Source organism: Mus musculus, chromosome 3 (genome assembly GCF_000001635.26).
Source record: "Mus musculus strain C57BL/6J chromosome 3, GRCm38.p6 C57BL/6J".
Lineage (NCBI taxonomy): Eukaryota > Metazoa > Chordata > Mammalia > Rodentia > Muridae > Mus > Mus musculus.
In genome coordinates, this window is record NC_000069.6 from 16993839 (window position 1) to 17010524 (window position 16686).

Here is a 16686-nt window from a genome sequence, read left to right on the forward strand (position 1 = left end):
AAAGGACTCAATTCCCCCAATAAAAACACATAGACTGGCGACATAAACAGGACCCAGCATTTTGCTGCATACAGGAAACCCATCTCAGTGGCAGAGTCAGACACTTCCTCAGAGGAAAAGGCTGAAAAAACAATTTTCCAAGCAGATGGTCCAGGAAGTAAGCTGGAGTAGTCATTCTAATATCAAATAAAATCGACTTTCAACCTAAAGTTATCAAAAAAGATAAGGAGGGACACTTCATACTTATCAAAGGTAAAATTTACCAAGATGAATTCTAAATTCTGAACATCAGTGCTCCAAATACACAATGGAATACTATTAAAAACAATGAAATCATGAAATTCTTAGAGAAATGGATAGATCTGGAGCATATCATCCTAAGTGCAGTAACCCAATCACAAAAAGAATATACCATATACACACACTGATAAGTGGATGTTAGCCTAGCAGCTCAGAATACCCAAGATGCAATTTGCAAAACATGTGAAACTCAAGAATAAGAAAGAAAACTGGCGGGCCGCAGACAGCCGGCCACCGTCCGGACCAGAGGACAGGTGTCCGCCTGGCTTGGGAGGCGGCCTCAGCCTCAGCAGCAGCGGTCGCCACCTGGGTTCCGGGACTCAGCAGAACTTAGGAAATTAGTCTGATCAGGTTAGAGGGTGCGCCAGAGAACCGGACAGCTTCTGGGACTGGCAGAAGCACAGAGCCACTGAGGCAGCACACTTGGCGGGCCGCAGACAGCCGGCCACCATCCGGACCAGAGGACAGGTGTCCGCCTGGCTTGGGAGGCGGCCTCAGCCTCAGCAGCAGCGGTCGCCATCTTGGTTCCGGGACTCAGCAGAACTTAGGAAATTAGTCTGATCAGGTTAGAGGGTGCGCCAGAGAACCGGACAGCTTCTGGGACGGGCAGAAGCACAGAGCCACTGAGGCAGCACCCTTGGCGGGCCGCAGACAGCCGGCCACCATCCGGACCAGAGGACAGGTGTCCGCCTGGCTTGGGAGGCGGCCCCAGCCTCAGCAGCAGCGGTCGCCACCTGGGTTCCGGGATTTCCGCGGGACCTAGGAAATTAGTCTGAACAGGTTAGAGGGTGCGCCAGAGAACCGGACAGCTTCTGGGACGGGCGGAAGCACAGAGCCGCTGAGGCAGCACCCTTGGCGGGCCGCCGACAGCCGGCCACCGTCCAGACCAGAGGACAGGTGTCCACCTGGCTTGGGAGGCAGCCTCAGCCTCAGCAGCAGTGGTCGCCACCTGGGTTCCGGGATTTCCGCGGGACCTAGGAAATTAGTCTGAACAGGTTAGAGGGTGTGCCAGAGAACCGGACAGCTTCTGGGACAGGCAGAAGCACAGAGCCATTGAGGCAGTACCCTTTGCAGGCTGCAGACAGCCGGCCACCGTCCAGACCAGAGGACAGGTGTCCGCCTTGCTCGGGAGGCGGCCTCAGCCTCAGGAGCAGCGGTCGCCATCTTGGTTCCAGGACTCCCTGGAACTTAGGAATTTAGTCTGCACAGGTGAGAGTCTGCACCACAGAAGCTGACAGCTTCTGGGAACTGCCAAAGCAACACAGCTTCTGAGAGAGGCCCTGTTTTGGGCCTTCTTCTTCGACCAGGAGGAGGTCCAAAAACAAGATATCTGCGCACCTTCCCTGTAAGAGAGCTTGCCATCAGAGAGTGCCCTGAGCACTGAAACTCAGAGGAGAGAATCTGTCTCCCAGGTCTGCTGAGAGACGGTAACAGAATCACCAGAAGAACAATCTCTAAACAGAGTCAACTATAACTACTAACTCCAGAGATTACCAGATGGCAAAAGGTAAACGTAGGAATCCTACTAACAGGAACCAAGACCACTCACCATCATCAGAACCCAGCACTCCCACTTCGCCCAGTCCAGGGCACCCCAACACACCCGAAAACCTAGACCTAGATTTAAAAGCATATCTCATGATGATGGTAGAGGACATCAAGAAGGACTTTAATAAATCACTTAAAGAAATACAGGAGAACACTGCTAAAGAGTTACAAGTCCTTAAAGAAAAACAGGAAAACACAATCAAACAGGTAGAAGTCCTTACAGAAAAAGAGGAAAAAACATACAAACAGGTGATGGAAATGAACAAAACCATACTAGACCTAAAAAGGGAAGTAGAAAAAATAAAGAAAACTCAAAGTGAGGCAACACTGGAGATAGAAACCCTAGGAAAGAAATCTGGAACCATAGATTTGAGCATCAGCAACAGAATACAAGAGATGGAAGAGAGAATCTCAGGTGCAGAAGATTCCATAGAGAACATCGGCACAACAATCAAAGAAAATGGAAAATGCAAAAAGATCCTAACTCAAAACATCCAGGAAATCCAGGACACAATGAGAAGACCAAACCTACGGATAATAGGAGTGGATGAGAATGAAGATTTTCAACTCAAAGGACCAGCAAACATCTTCAACAAAATTATTGAAGAAAACTTCCCAAATATAAAGAAAGAGATACCTATGAACATACAAGAAGCCTACAGAACTCCAAATAGACTGGACCAGAAAAGAAATTCCTCCCGACACATAATAATCAGAACAACAAATGCACTAAATAAAGATAGAATACTAAAAGCAGTAAGGGAAAAAGGTCAAGTAACATACAAAGGCAAGCCTATCAGAATTACACCAGATTTTTCACCAGAGACTATGAAAGCCAGAAGAGCCGGGACAGATGTTATACAGACACTAAGAGAACACAAATTCCAGCCCAGGCTACTATACCCAGCCAAACTCTCAATTACCATAGATGGAGAAACCAAAGAATTCCACGACAAAAACAAATTCACACATTATCTCTCCACGAATCCAGCCCTTCAAAGGTTAATAACAGAAAAAAACCAATACAAGAACGGGAACAATGCCCTAGAAAAAACAAGAAGGTAATCCCTCAACAAACCTAAAAGAAGACAGCCACAAGAACAGAATGCCAACTTTAACAACAAAAATAACAGGAAGCAACAATTACTTTTCCTTAATATCTCTTAACATCAATGGTCTCAACTCCCCAATAAAAAGACATAGACTAACAAACTGGCTACACAAACAAGACCCAACATTTTGCTGTTTACAGGAGACACATCTCAGAGAAAAAGATAAACACTACCTCAGAATAAAAGGCTGGAAAACAATTTTCCAAGCAAATGGTATGAAGAAACAAGCTGGAGTAGCCATCCTAATATCTGATAAGATTGACTTCCAACCCAAAGTCATCAAAAAAGACAAGGAGGGGCACTTCGTTCTCATCAAAGGTAAAATCCTCCAAGAGGAACTCTCAATTCTGAATATCTATGCTCCAAATACAAGGGCAGCCACATTCATTAAAGAAACTTTAGTAAAGCTCAAAGCACACATTGCACCTCACACAATAATAGTGGGAGACTTCAACACACCACTTTCACCAATGGACAGATCATGGAAACAGAAACTAAACAGGGACAGACTGAAACTAACAGAAGTGATGAAAGAAATGGATCTGACAGATATCTACAGAACATTTTATCCTAAAACAAAAGGATACACCTTCTTCTGAGCACCTCATGGTACCTTCTCCAAAATTGACCACATAATAGGTCACAAAACAGGCCTCAACAGATTCAAAAATATTGAAATTGTCCCATGTATCCTATCAGATCACCATGCACTAAGGCTGATCTTCAATAACAAAAAAAATATCAGAAAGCCAACACTCACGTGGAAACTGAACAACACTCTTCTCAATGATACCTTGGTCAAGGAAGGAATAAAGAAAGAAATTAAAGACTTTTTAGAGTTTAATGAAAATGAAGCCACAAGGTACCCAAACCTTTGGGACACAATGAAAGCATTTCTAAGAGGGAAACTCATAGCTCTGAGTGCCTCCATGAAGAAACGGGAGAGAGCACATACTAGCAGCTTGACAACACATCTAAAAGCTCTAGAAAAAAAGGAAGCAAATTCACCCAAGAGGAGTAGACGGCAGGAAATAATCAAACTCAGGGGCGAAATCAACCAAGTGGAAACAAGAAGAACTATTCAAAGAATTAACCAAACGAGGAGTTGGTTCTTTGAGAAAATCAACAAGATAGATAAACCCTTAGCTAGACTCACTAGAGGGCACAGAGACAAAATCCTAATTAACAAAATCAGAACTGAAAAGGGAGACATAACAACAGATCCTGAAGAAATCCAAAACACCATCAGATCCTTCTACAAAAGGCTATACTCAACAAAACTGGAAAACTTGGACGAAGTGGACAAATCTCTGGACAGATACCAGGTACCAAAGTTGAATCAGGTTCAAGTTGACCATTAAACAGTCCCATATCCCCTAAAGAAATAGAAGCAGTTATTAATAATCTCCCAGCCAAAAAAAGCCCAGGAATTCAAGGCCCATACCTAAACATGATAAATCAATCTACAGCAAACCAGTAGCCAACATCAAAGTAAATGGAGAGAAGCTGGAAGCAATCCCACTAAAATCAGGGACTAGACAAGGCTGCCCACTTTCTCCCTACCTTTTCAACATAGTACTTGAACTATTAGCCAGAGCAATTCGACAACAAAAGGAGATCAAGGGGATACAAATTGGAAAAGAGGAAGTCAAAATATCACTTTTTGCAGATGATATGATAGTATATATAAGTGACCCTAAAAATTCCACCAGAGAACTCCTAAACCTGATAAACAGCTTAGGTGAAGTAGCTGGATATAAAATTAACTCAAACAAGTCAATGGCCTTTCTCTACACAAAGAATAAACAGGCAGAGAAAGAAATTAGGGAAACAACACCCTTCTCAATAGTCACAAATAATATAAAATATCTTGGAGTGACTCTAACTAAGGAAGTGAAAGATCTGTATGATAAAAACTTCAAGTCTCTGAAGAAAGAAATTAAAGAAGATCTCAGAAGATGGAAAGATCTCCCATGCTCATGGATTGGCAGGATCAACATTGTAAAAATGGCTATCTTGCCAAAAGCAATCTACAGATTCAATGCAATCCCCATCAAAATTCCAACTCAATTCTTCAACGAATTAGAAGGAGCAATTTGCAAATTCATCTGGAATAACAAAAAACCTAGGATAGCAAAAACTCTTCTCAAGGATAAAAGAACCTCTGGTGGAATCACCATGCCTGACCTAAAGCTTTACTACAGAGCAATTGTGGTAAAAACTGCATGGTACTGGTATAGAGACAGACAAGTAGACCAATGGAATAGAATTGAAGACCCAGAAATGAACCCACACACCTATGGTCACTTGATCTTCGACAAGGGAGCTAAAACCATCCAGTGGAAGAAAGACAGCATTTTCAACAATTGGTGCTGGCACAACTGGTTGTTATCATGTAGAAGAATGCGAATCGATCCATACTTATCTCCTTGTACTAAGGTCAAATCTAAATGGATCAAAGAACTTCACATAAAACCAGAGACACTGAAACTTATAGAGGAGAAAGTGGGGAAAAGCCTTGAAGATATGGGCACAGGGGAAAAATTCCTGAACAGAACAGCAATGGCTTGTGCTGTAAGATCGAGAATTGACAAATGGGACCTAATGAAACTCCAAAGTTTCTGCAAGGCAAAAGACACCGTCAATAAGACAAAGAGACCACCAACAGATTGGGAAAGGATCTTTACCTATCCCAAATCAGATAGGGGACTAATATCCAACATATATAAAGAACTCAAGAAGGTGGACTTCAGAAAATCAAATAACCCCATTAAAAAATGGGGCTCAGAACTGAACAAAGAATTCTCACCTGAGGAATACCGAATGGCAGCGAAGCACCTGAAAAAATGTTCAACATCCTTAATCATCAGGGAAATGCAAATCAAAACAACCCTGAGATTCCACCTCACACCAGTCAGAATGTCTAAGATCAAAAATTCAGGTGACAGCAGATGCTGGCGAGCATGTGGAGAAAGAGGAACACTCCTCCATTGTTGGTGGGATTGCAGGCTTGTACAACCACTCTGGAAATCCGTCTGGGGGTTCCTCAGAAAATTGGACATAGTACTACCGGAGGATCCAGCAATACCTCTCCTGGGCATATATCCAGAAGATGCCCCAACTGGTAAGAAGGACACATGCTCCACTATGTTCATAGCAGCCTTATTTATAATAGCCAGAAGCTGGAAAGAACCCAGATGCCCCTCAACAGAGGAATGGATACAGAAAATGTGGTACATCTACACAATGGAGTACTACTCAGCTATTAAAAAGAATGAATTTATGAAATTCCTAGCCAAATGGATGGACCTGGAGGGCATCATCCTGAGTGAGGTAACACATTCACAAAGGAACTCACACAATATGTACTCACTGATAAGTGGATATTAGCCCAAAACCTAGGATACCCAAGATATAAGATACAATTTCCTAAACACATGAAACTCAAGAAAAATGAAGACTGAAGTGTGGACACTATACCCCTCCTTAGAAGTGGGAACAAAACACCCTTGGACGGAGTTACAGAGACAAAGTTTGGAGCTGAGATGAAAGGATGGACCATGTAGAGACTGCCTTATCCAGGGATCCACCCCATAATCAGCATCCAAACGCTGACACCATTGCATACACTAGCAAGATTTTATCGAAAGGACCCAGACGTAGCTGTCTCTTTTGAGACTATGCCGGGGCCTAGCAAACACAGAAGTGGATGCCCACAGTTAGCTAATGGATGGATCACAGGGCTCCCAATGGAGGAGCTAGAGAAAGTACCCAAGGAGCTAAAGGGATCTGCAACCCTATAGGTGGATCAACATTATGAACTAACCAGTACCCCGGAGCTCTTGACTCTAGCTGCATATGTATGAAAGGATGGCCTATTCGGCCATCACTGGAAAGAGAGGCCCATTGGACACACAAACTTTATATGCCCCAGAACAGGGGAACGCCAGGGCCAAAAAGGGGGAGTGGGCGGGTAGGGGAGTGGGGGTGGGTGGGTATGGGGGACTTTTGGTATAGCATTGGAAATGTAAATGAGCTAAATACCTAATAAAAAATGGAAAGAAAAAAAAATCCAAAAAAAAAAATAGAAAGAAAACTAAAGTGAACTGACTTAAATACAATAGTCAATGCACATATTTATTCAACTATTTTTATAGTTCAATTTAATAAAAGCCATTACTATTAGAAGAAGATTAAGACGCAGATGCCAAAACACAGTATATATGATCTACTTCTTCAATTGCTTTCATAAGTCAGACTTAGTAACTCAAAATCAGACTGCTCCCTAGCAGTGAAAACCAATACGTAAGAGCTGGATCCAAAAATCTGCTATTGTTACCCTTTGCCAAGGAATCTTTATTGAATTATAGCTATTATTAGACACAGGGTACTCTTTTCCCTCCAGTGCCATCACTATAAACAACTAACAATTTTAATGTTGAGAAGAATAACTCCAGATATCCTCAAGAATGATAATGTGAGGTTGGTGGATTATAAAGGGAGTTTTCTTAACAATACAACAAGACATATACTTAAAGAAACTGTGTTGCTTTGGGTATTTCAGATTACTGAGGGCTTAATTTCCTTCAAAACCCAACAAAGGTTTTATATCAATTGTGTTAGTTTTAAAGCAAAGACTATGAAAAGACTAGGTTTGTGTTAAATAATAAATAAAAATTCAAGTAAAAATACCCTAAGTACATCAAAACAAATTTGTGAATGGAGTCTAAAGTATAGACAGATGCATTAAAGCACTGTGGTCGTGTTACCCCTTGTACCAAGCCATTGCCAGATGCTATTTTCATGCATCACTTTGAAGATACTTAATGCAAAATATGTTGGAAAGCTGTTATTTGGCTTTTTCAAAAGTTCCCAGGAAATAACCTTCAGTCCAATTATGTTTTTCCTCAAGATAAAAATGTTAGGCCTTTATGATTTATAATGGTTTTCTTCTGAGTGAATACCAAGTACATAAAAATCCTTTTCATTTTTGGAAATCAGTAAGTACTTGATGGTAAATATATGTAGAATGGATAACTATGAGTCAGAAGAAACAAGACATAGGGCAAGAAAGAAAATTCTTAGCTTTATGCCAAGGTTCTATTATGGAGGATTTAAATATAATGCATTGAAAGAAAATTATGTATCTTGACACATTCTGGTTTAAAAATTTTATCCATTAAGACCAGCATGTATGTGCTAGTGAGTAAAGGCAATGAACAGGTAACAGCCACGGACCTGTCATAAAGCAACTTAGTCAACCCCACACCCTCTGTCCTCATAAAACCATCATCCCAGTGTGCTCTGTGTCATGACGGATGGTGATTTATGACAAGTCAAGTGAAAGAATTTGAAAAGAACATTTTGATTCTAAAGTGTAAATATAGTTTGTAGAGGAACTGTGTTTACATCATAGTATGCTAGAGTCTGCTAATCTGTGAATCAATATGTATGTAATACTAGAGTCAGCTATACTCCATAACAAAGGCCACATTTGAGATTTCCCTTGATCTATGGCCCAATAAATGGATGTTTATTCTCAGATGACCTAATTCCTGTTTTATTCATTTAATGCCTTCAGGCCCAAGAGTTAAAGACAAGGTCCAGCAAAATGTCAGTTATTTCTTGAGTTAGATGGCAAGAGATAAACAGAGGACCAATAACGCAGCACACCCAGATGTCCTTGGTAAGAGATGTCAGGTCAAATCAGATTGAAAATATAACCTGACAGAAATGACAGAGAAAAAAGATTATGGGGATCTCCTTCAAGCTTCATGAGCATTTTTAGTTTTCAGGCATGTTTAATGATAAGTGTTCCATGTTGCTGTGAATGTTGAGCATGTAAATAAAAGAGTAGACTTAGAGCCTCAAATACAGCCTATAATAAAAAGTACTTTATTATTTTGAGGAATAGTTTAAATCCTGGCTGAACCATATTTTCAGAGTAATGAAAAGGAAAAAGTCTAAAACATTTTTAACTAAATACTGTACACTAGAGTTGGTCAGACACACTAGTTCATGCACCATTTCTTCCATTTATTAAGTTATATCAAGCTCTTATTATGGCATGAGATAATTCTAACAATGTTTTGCGTTTCTGAGTGGTGCATAATATGCAAATATCTTATAATCATTCACAACACAGTTCCTATCATTTACATTGTAAAAATTCATTCTGTGTCTATCATATCCTAGGAGCAGGATTATAAAAATAAGAAAAGATATTTCAATACCTCAATACCCCATGGCTTCTGAACTCAGATATCCTCTAAACTTAGAAGGCATTACAATGTTAGGAACTGGTATTCAATAGATAAAGAATAATGGACATGAAACTGATACAAGGCATCGACATCATAAAAATATGGCAACCTAGGGTTTCACAACAGATATCCAGAAGAGCATAGTGTTCAAAGAGAGAGTCTATTTTTCAGGTGTTTGCTTCTCCAGGCTGCTGCTCCAAATGAGATCACTATCCAAAGTAAAGAGAGCAGTTGGGAATGTCTTCCCCTCTCTATTGCCTGAAGGTCAGCAGCCATCTGTTCGAACCATGCTGGCTTTCCAACTGAGTGTGAAAACAGATTTTCACATCCAAGAACAAAGGGCATGGCTGAGTCATGGAAAATGTAGATGATACAGTTGCCTTCATCCACTGAGAATATGCGTCTCAATTTTCTATAAATGGACTCTTCATCAAAGTGTCCTGTAATGGAAAGAATGAAATATATTGATCATTAGGAAAGGAGAAAAGATGATCAGGGATTGAGTTTTCTTTCGGAATGATAAGGAAATTGCAAAAATGAGAAGGTTATTCTTGAATAATAAACCCCAGTACTACATTATAAATATACAGGATAAATCCACTACACAAGAATCTCCCAACTCTTGGAAAATAATAAAACACAAGTTATATACTTTAGCATTGCACACTTTGAATGATTTTTTTTTACATTTTAATTGAAATAATTTTTCATTATGAACACATTACTGACCAAAAGATTAAAATCATTAATGATGACTGTTCTTTCAAATTTTGGCAGGCAAAATGCTGACCTAGCAGCAGTGTATTGTTTCTGGTTTCCCTGGCAATTAACAAATATTGCTTGATGATAAACTCTCCAATTGTATGTACCACAACAGATATTATTTACATTATAAACTATACAGTTTTAATACAATACAAAATGCTGAATTTAAGTAAGGTATCTCTACTAGATATTTCAAACACATCACACAGTTTCTTATACTTGGTGAAATATTTAAAATAAAAACTCAAGTACCAGGTGCCTTATTATTTTTAATTTATTTGAAAGACATTAAATAGTCTACAATTAATTATGTACCTGTATTAAGACCTTCAGTTTATAGGATCAAAACTTCATAATAGCCCTAAGTAATTCCATTTTGCAGTATGATGAACATTGGTAATGTTCAAAAATTAGAAAACATATTCTCTTTGATCTTTGTACCATAGTGAAAATCAGAATTCAGATCCTAGGAATAGATTTTTCTTCCAATAGCTGATTTCTCCTAGAGGAATACATGATTAAGTAGCATATGTTAATTGTAATAAAGTAACAAAGGAACTAGAAATTTATTTTTTGTTTACTGAATTCTAGCATCTAGCATCTCAAAGATGTTTGCCCTGGGATTAAAGCACTGAAGGAAAAAGTTGCTAACCCTAGGACTGAACAGTCTTACTAATTATTTTAGCAATTCCAGCACTGAAATGGAGATTGGGACTCAGGCAGGCACACATTTCAGAGTGAGCATTTTGTATAGCTGATTTTAATTCATAGTTCAGCATATAGATTGGGCATCTGAATGTATGTTTAAGAAGTAAAAAGATTTACCGGATGCATGGAAGTTTTCTAACTGATGATGCAGAAAGAAAAATGATTTCTCTCATATCACGTCATGTTTCTGAGAGTCATTGTTGAAAATCAATCCTTATATGACTTCATTCATTTCAAAGTTATGTATGAGTAGAACATTGCTACCAAATGCAGAGATGAACAGTAGAGTTTTGCTTGTGTTCCCATTATTGTTTAGTGGAGCCTATAGTTGGTTTACCAATAAGACCTCATTGCTAGACATTTGGAGCCTCAATAAGAAGTATCAAATATCTTTTCTTTTTCTTTATAAAATAAGCTTCTGCATGTTTCTGAACATAGTAGTAAGAATAATTAAAATGTAATCATCAATTGACTGAGGCAGTTTGTCTCTCAAGCTGCAGTAAGTTTTGCTAGGTGATTGTACCAGGGTCTCTTCACTCAGCAAGAAGTTGTGTGAGGACATGGGGGAAAGGCATCCATGTGTAAGTAAGGCAAGAGGGTGCAGGAAATATCGGACATGTCAGCAACTCCGTCTTGGAATCCAAGCATCCAGAACTGTGGAAGATATTTTCTATGCTCACATCACCCAGTCTGTGATAGTTGGCTACAGCAGCTCCAGCAACGTGGAAGGAAAGAAACAGTGACTATATTTTGAAATTGGTTATGACCAATAAAATTCATTCCCTCTTAGACTCTAAATTCCAAAGTAAAAAACAAATGATATATACAAATAAAAACATAAAATCATTTACTGTATAAAAAAGTTGAAAATTATATGAAAAAAAGTTAAGTAGATTTAGAGACTCAGCCCGGCTTTTCCACTTCCCTTCCAGCAGGAGAGTGGGGAAATCATCCTTAAGGTGTTAGTGATTTAGCAGTAGAGAACATGGGAAATCCAGTCATAAATATAGAAGCACACGATTTCAGAGAAAAGAAGCATGCAAAGGCTCTTACATGGGGCAAAAGTAGAGTTCTGAGTACAATGTGGCAAGCCAAGGAGACAGGCTGGGATGTGTGAAGAAGGCCAAGGCAGAACAGTTACTATCTTTGAAAAATCTTAGAAACCAAACCAACCTCTTAGATGTTGGGAAGTTGCTAGGTGCTTTTCCAGCCATGAATATTTCTTATTTCTCAGTATCTGTGTGTCTTACAGATTTTTAGTATGTGAAAAGCAACAGTACTTATTTTCTTCAAGATCTATATGTTTGTTTTTTAATAGAGTAAACAAAAATCCTTGAATGGCATTCCATAAACTGCATGGATTCCACTCCCAAGTTTGAAAGACTTTTACTTACACCATATTCTTCTATATTTTATGTTGAGAAAATTAATGTATGTCTCCTTTTCAGATCTACACCATTCAGTGCTACAGAGTAAAATAAAGATTATATTATAAAAGGGAAAACCTCTGAGATTGTTCGGAAGAACACAGAATAAGGCTATTGACAAATAGACTGCTTAGTTCCAAGGGAAGCTGGCAGGTTTAAAGTGAACCACACTTCTTTTTAAGGTAGAAATGAGGAGTGGAATAACCCAGTTTTCTTAAAACACACACACACACACACACACACACACACACACACACACACACACACAGACTCTACAAATAGATATAAAGATTATAAAACTTTAGTTACACTATACTTTTTGAACAACTGTATACTCATGGAAGCTTTATTTCAATATAACCAGTCCAACAGATCCTTATGCACATATTATAAAACACAATTAGATTTTAATTATAAAAGATTAGACTCTTATGGCTTTGAGTACTACAGTGGTTGCTTTTCATGTTGCTAGGACCAAATGCCTGACCTGAAGTAACTTAAGGAGAAATTGTTCAGTTTGCTTCCTGAGGCAAGGTATAAAATTCATTATGTAGGGAAGCATAGCATTAAGAACAATGGACTGATGGTTTTATAGCATCCACAGAAAGCAGATACAGAAGAATTCTAGAACTCAGCTAAGTTGCTCCTGTTCCTCCTCTTATTTTACTCTAGTCCCCTAGCCAATTGCCTGTTACTACACACACATTAAGATGCCTTTCCATTCAGTTAATCGTAACTGGAAATGCCCTTGCAGACACACTCTGAGTTGTTCCTCTTAGAAAACTTGAAATCAGGTTACAATGGTAATTAAGGTTAAGCAGAATTAGAGATGTGAGTAATAGATATAAAAAGTGAAAAATGTTTTAAATCAACTGATTCAGTTCACATCTAATATTTATTGTCACTCTTACACTTCAGGTTAGATGATACTGCCTTCACGTTCATTTTCCTGAATAAAACACACATCAAATCAATTATTTATTTAAACTAACATATCTGCATGAGTTGATCAAAAGGGAAACACAATACATAATGATAACTGAGTGAACATGTACCATTTATATAGGTGTGGGCCAAGAAAATGTTACTGAATTAAAAATTCTTTTGTTAATAAAATTGTTATCTACATTTTACCATAAGACATTGGTGAAGTTCTTGTGATATGGACATAAGCAAAACTATTGTACTCCTATTACATAGAAAGGATCACATGTCATATGTGAATACATGCAAGTTGCTAGAAAGTCCCAGATTCCAGGGACCCAAGAATTTCCCAGGACCCAACAGGGAGGACATTATCTGAAATACCCAACAAAGGGGAGATGAAAACCTGTAGAGACCATATACAGTGGATAGGAAACATCAACAGTTGAGGGATGGGACCACCCACCCACCTCAAAAAATTTAATACAGAATTCCCCCTGTCAAAAGTAAATGCAGGGACAAAGTATGGAGCAGAGACTGAAGAAAAGGCCATTCAGAGACTGCCCCACCTAGGGACCCATCCTGTCTGCTGATACCAAACCCAGACACTATTGCTGATGCGAAGAAGTGCTTACTGTCAGGAACCTAGTATAGCTGTGCCCTGAGAGGTTCTGTCAGAGCCAGACCAAGACAGATGCGGATGCTCACAGCCAAACATTGGACTGAGCATGCGGACCCCAGTGGAGAAGTTACAGCAAGGACAGTAGGAGCTGAAGGGGTTTGCAGCCTCATAGGAAAAACAACAATATCAAACAACCAGACCTCCAAAGCTCCCAGGGACTAAACCACCAACCAAAGAGTACAGTGGGTACCCATCGCTCCAGCTGGATATATATCAAAGGATTGCCTTCTCTGACATCCTGGGAAGGGAGCCAGTTGTCCTTTGGGGCTTGATGACCCATGATAGGGGAACACTGGTCTGGTGAGACAGGAGTGGCTGGGCAGGTGGGGGAGCACCCTCATAGAGGTATCGGAGCAAGGAGGTTATAGGGGGCCTGTGGAGGGGAAACTTGGAAAGGGGTTAACATTTAAAATGTAAATAAATAAAATAACCAATAAAAAGTGAAAAATTAAACCTTTAAAGCACAAAATAATATTTAAGTTGCTTTCTTCTATAGTCACTGCATTATACATTTAGTTTTAAATGCCATCATTCTTATAAAAAGGTATTATAAGGATGGAGAGATGGCTCAGTGGTTAAGAGGACTGACTGCTCTTCCAAAGGTCCTGAGTTCAAAATACGATCAACCACATGGTGGTTCAGAACCATCCCAAAGTGAGTTAGAGTGTACTTACATATAATAAATAAATCTCTTAAAAATATCATATATATATATATATATATATATACATATATACTTATATATTAGATATTTTCTTTATTCATATTTGAAATGTTATTCCCTTTCCTGATTTCTTTTCCAAAAATCCCCCTATCCTATCCCACTTTCCCCTGCTCACCAACCCACCCACTCCCACTTCCCTGACCTGGCATTCCCCTACACTGGCGCATTGAATCTTCTCAGGACCAAGGACCTATCCTCCCATTGATGTCCAACAATGTCATCTTCTACTACATATGCAGCTAGAGCTATGGGTCCCTCCATGTATACTCTGGTTGATGGTTTAGTCTCTGGGAGCTTTGGGGCGGGGAGTACTGGTTGGTTCATTTTGTTGTTATCACTATGGGGCTGCAAGCTCCTTCAGCTCCTTGGGCCCTTCTTCTAGCTCGTCTATTGGGAACCTTGTGCTCAATTCAATGCTTACTGAGAACATTCACCTCTGTATTTGTTAGGCACTTCCAGAGCCTCTCAGGAGACAACTATATCAGGCTTCTGTCAACAAGCACTTGTTGGCATTTTTCTTTCTTTTCTTTCTTTTTTTTTTTTCTTGGATATTTTCTTTGTTTACATTCCTTTTTTTTTTTTTAATTAGATATTTTCTCTATTTACATTTCAAATGCTGTCCCAAAAGTTCCCTATACCCTCCCCCTGCCCTGCTCCCCTACCCACCCACTTCCACTTCTTGGCCCTGGCGTTCCCCTGTACTGGGGCATATAAAGTTTGCAAGACCAAGGGGCCTCTCTTCCCAATGATGGCCGACTAGGCCATCTTCTGCTACATATGCAGCTAGAGACACGAGCTCTGAGGGTACTGGTTAGTTCCACCTATAGGGTTGCAGACCCCTTCAGCTCCTTGGGTGCTTTCTCTAGTTTCTCCATTGGAAGCCCTGTGTTCCATCCTATAGATGACTATGAGCATCCACTTCTGTATTTCCCAGGCACTGGCATAGCCTCATATGAGACAGCTATATCAGTGTCTGTTCAGCAAAATCTTGCTGACATATGCAATAGTGTCTGGTTTTGGTGGCTGACTATGGGATGGATTCCCAGGTGGAAAAGTCTATGGTTGGTCCATCCTTTCACCTAAGCTCCAAACTTTGTCTCTGAAATGCCTTTCATGGGTATTTTGTTCCCTATTCTAAGGAGAAATGAAGTATCCACACATTGGCCTTTTCTCTTCTTGATTTTTTTTGTGTCTTACAAATTGTATCTTGGGTATTTTATGTTTCTGGGCTAATATCCATTTATCAGTGAGTGCATATCTAATGACTTCTTTTGTGACTGGCTTACCTCATTAAGGATGGTATCCTCTAGATATATCGATTTGCCCAAGAATTTCATAAATTCATTGTTTTTAATAGCTAAGTAATGCTCTATTGTGTAAATGTACCACATTTTCTGTATCCATTCCTCTGTTGAGGAACATCTGGGTTCTTTCCAGCTTCTGGCTATTATAAATAAGGCTACTGTGAACATAGTGGAGCATGTGTCCTTATTACCAGTTGGCACTTCTTCTGGGTATGTGCCCAGGAAACGTATTGCTGGATGTTCTGGTAGTACTATGTCCAGTTTTCTGAAGAACCACCAAACTGACTTCTAGAGTGGTTGTACAAGGTTGCAATCCCACCAGCAAACATCAAAATTCCAACTCAATTCTTCACTGAATTAGAAAGGGCAATTTTCAAATTCATCTAGAATAACAAAAAACCTACGATAGCAAAAACTCTTATCAATGATAAAAGAACCTTTGGTGGAATCACCATGTCTGACCTAAAGCTGTACTACAGAGCAATTGTGATAAAAACTGCATGGTACTGGTATAGTGACAGACAAGTAGACCAATGGAATAGAATTGAAGACCCAGAAATGAACCCACACACCTCTGATCACTTGATCTTTGACAAGGGAGCTAAAACCACTAACAAAGGCCACCAACAGATTGGGAAAGGATTTTTACCAATCCTAAATCTGATAAGGGACTAATATCCAATATATACAAAGAGCTCAAGAAGCTGGACTACAGAAATTCAAATAACCCCAATAAAAAATGGGAATCAGAGCTAAACAAAGAATTCTCACCTGAGGAATACTGAATGGCTGAGAAGTACCTGAAAAAAATCATCAACATCCTTAATCATCAGAGAAATGCAAATCAAAACAACCCTGAGATTCCACCTCACACCAGTCAGAATGGCTAAGATCAAAATTTCAGGTGACAGCAGAAGCTGGCAAAGATG

The 16686-nt window shown here is 39.5% G+C and overlaps 1 long non-coding RNA gene across 1 annotated transcript in view; it reads right to left on the bottom strand.

Moving 5' to 3' along the window:
• Window positions 1-8832: 8832 nt before the first annotated feature.
• Window positions 8833-16686, bottom strand: part of Gm42185 — a 66801-nt gene continuing 58947 nt past the window's right edge. Inside the window, exon 2 of the long non-coding RNA XR_880672.3 lies at window positions 8833-9663. This is a non-coding gene — a long non-coding RNA (predicted gene, 42185). The remainder of the gene's footprint in view (window positions 9664-16686) is intronic.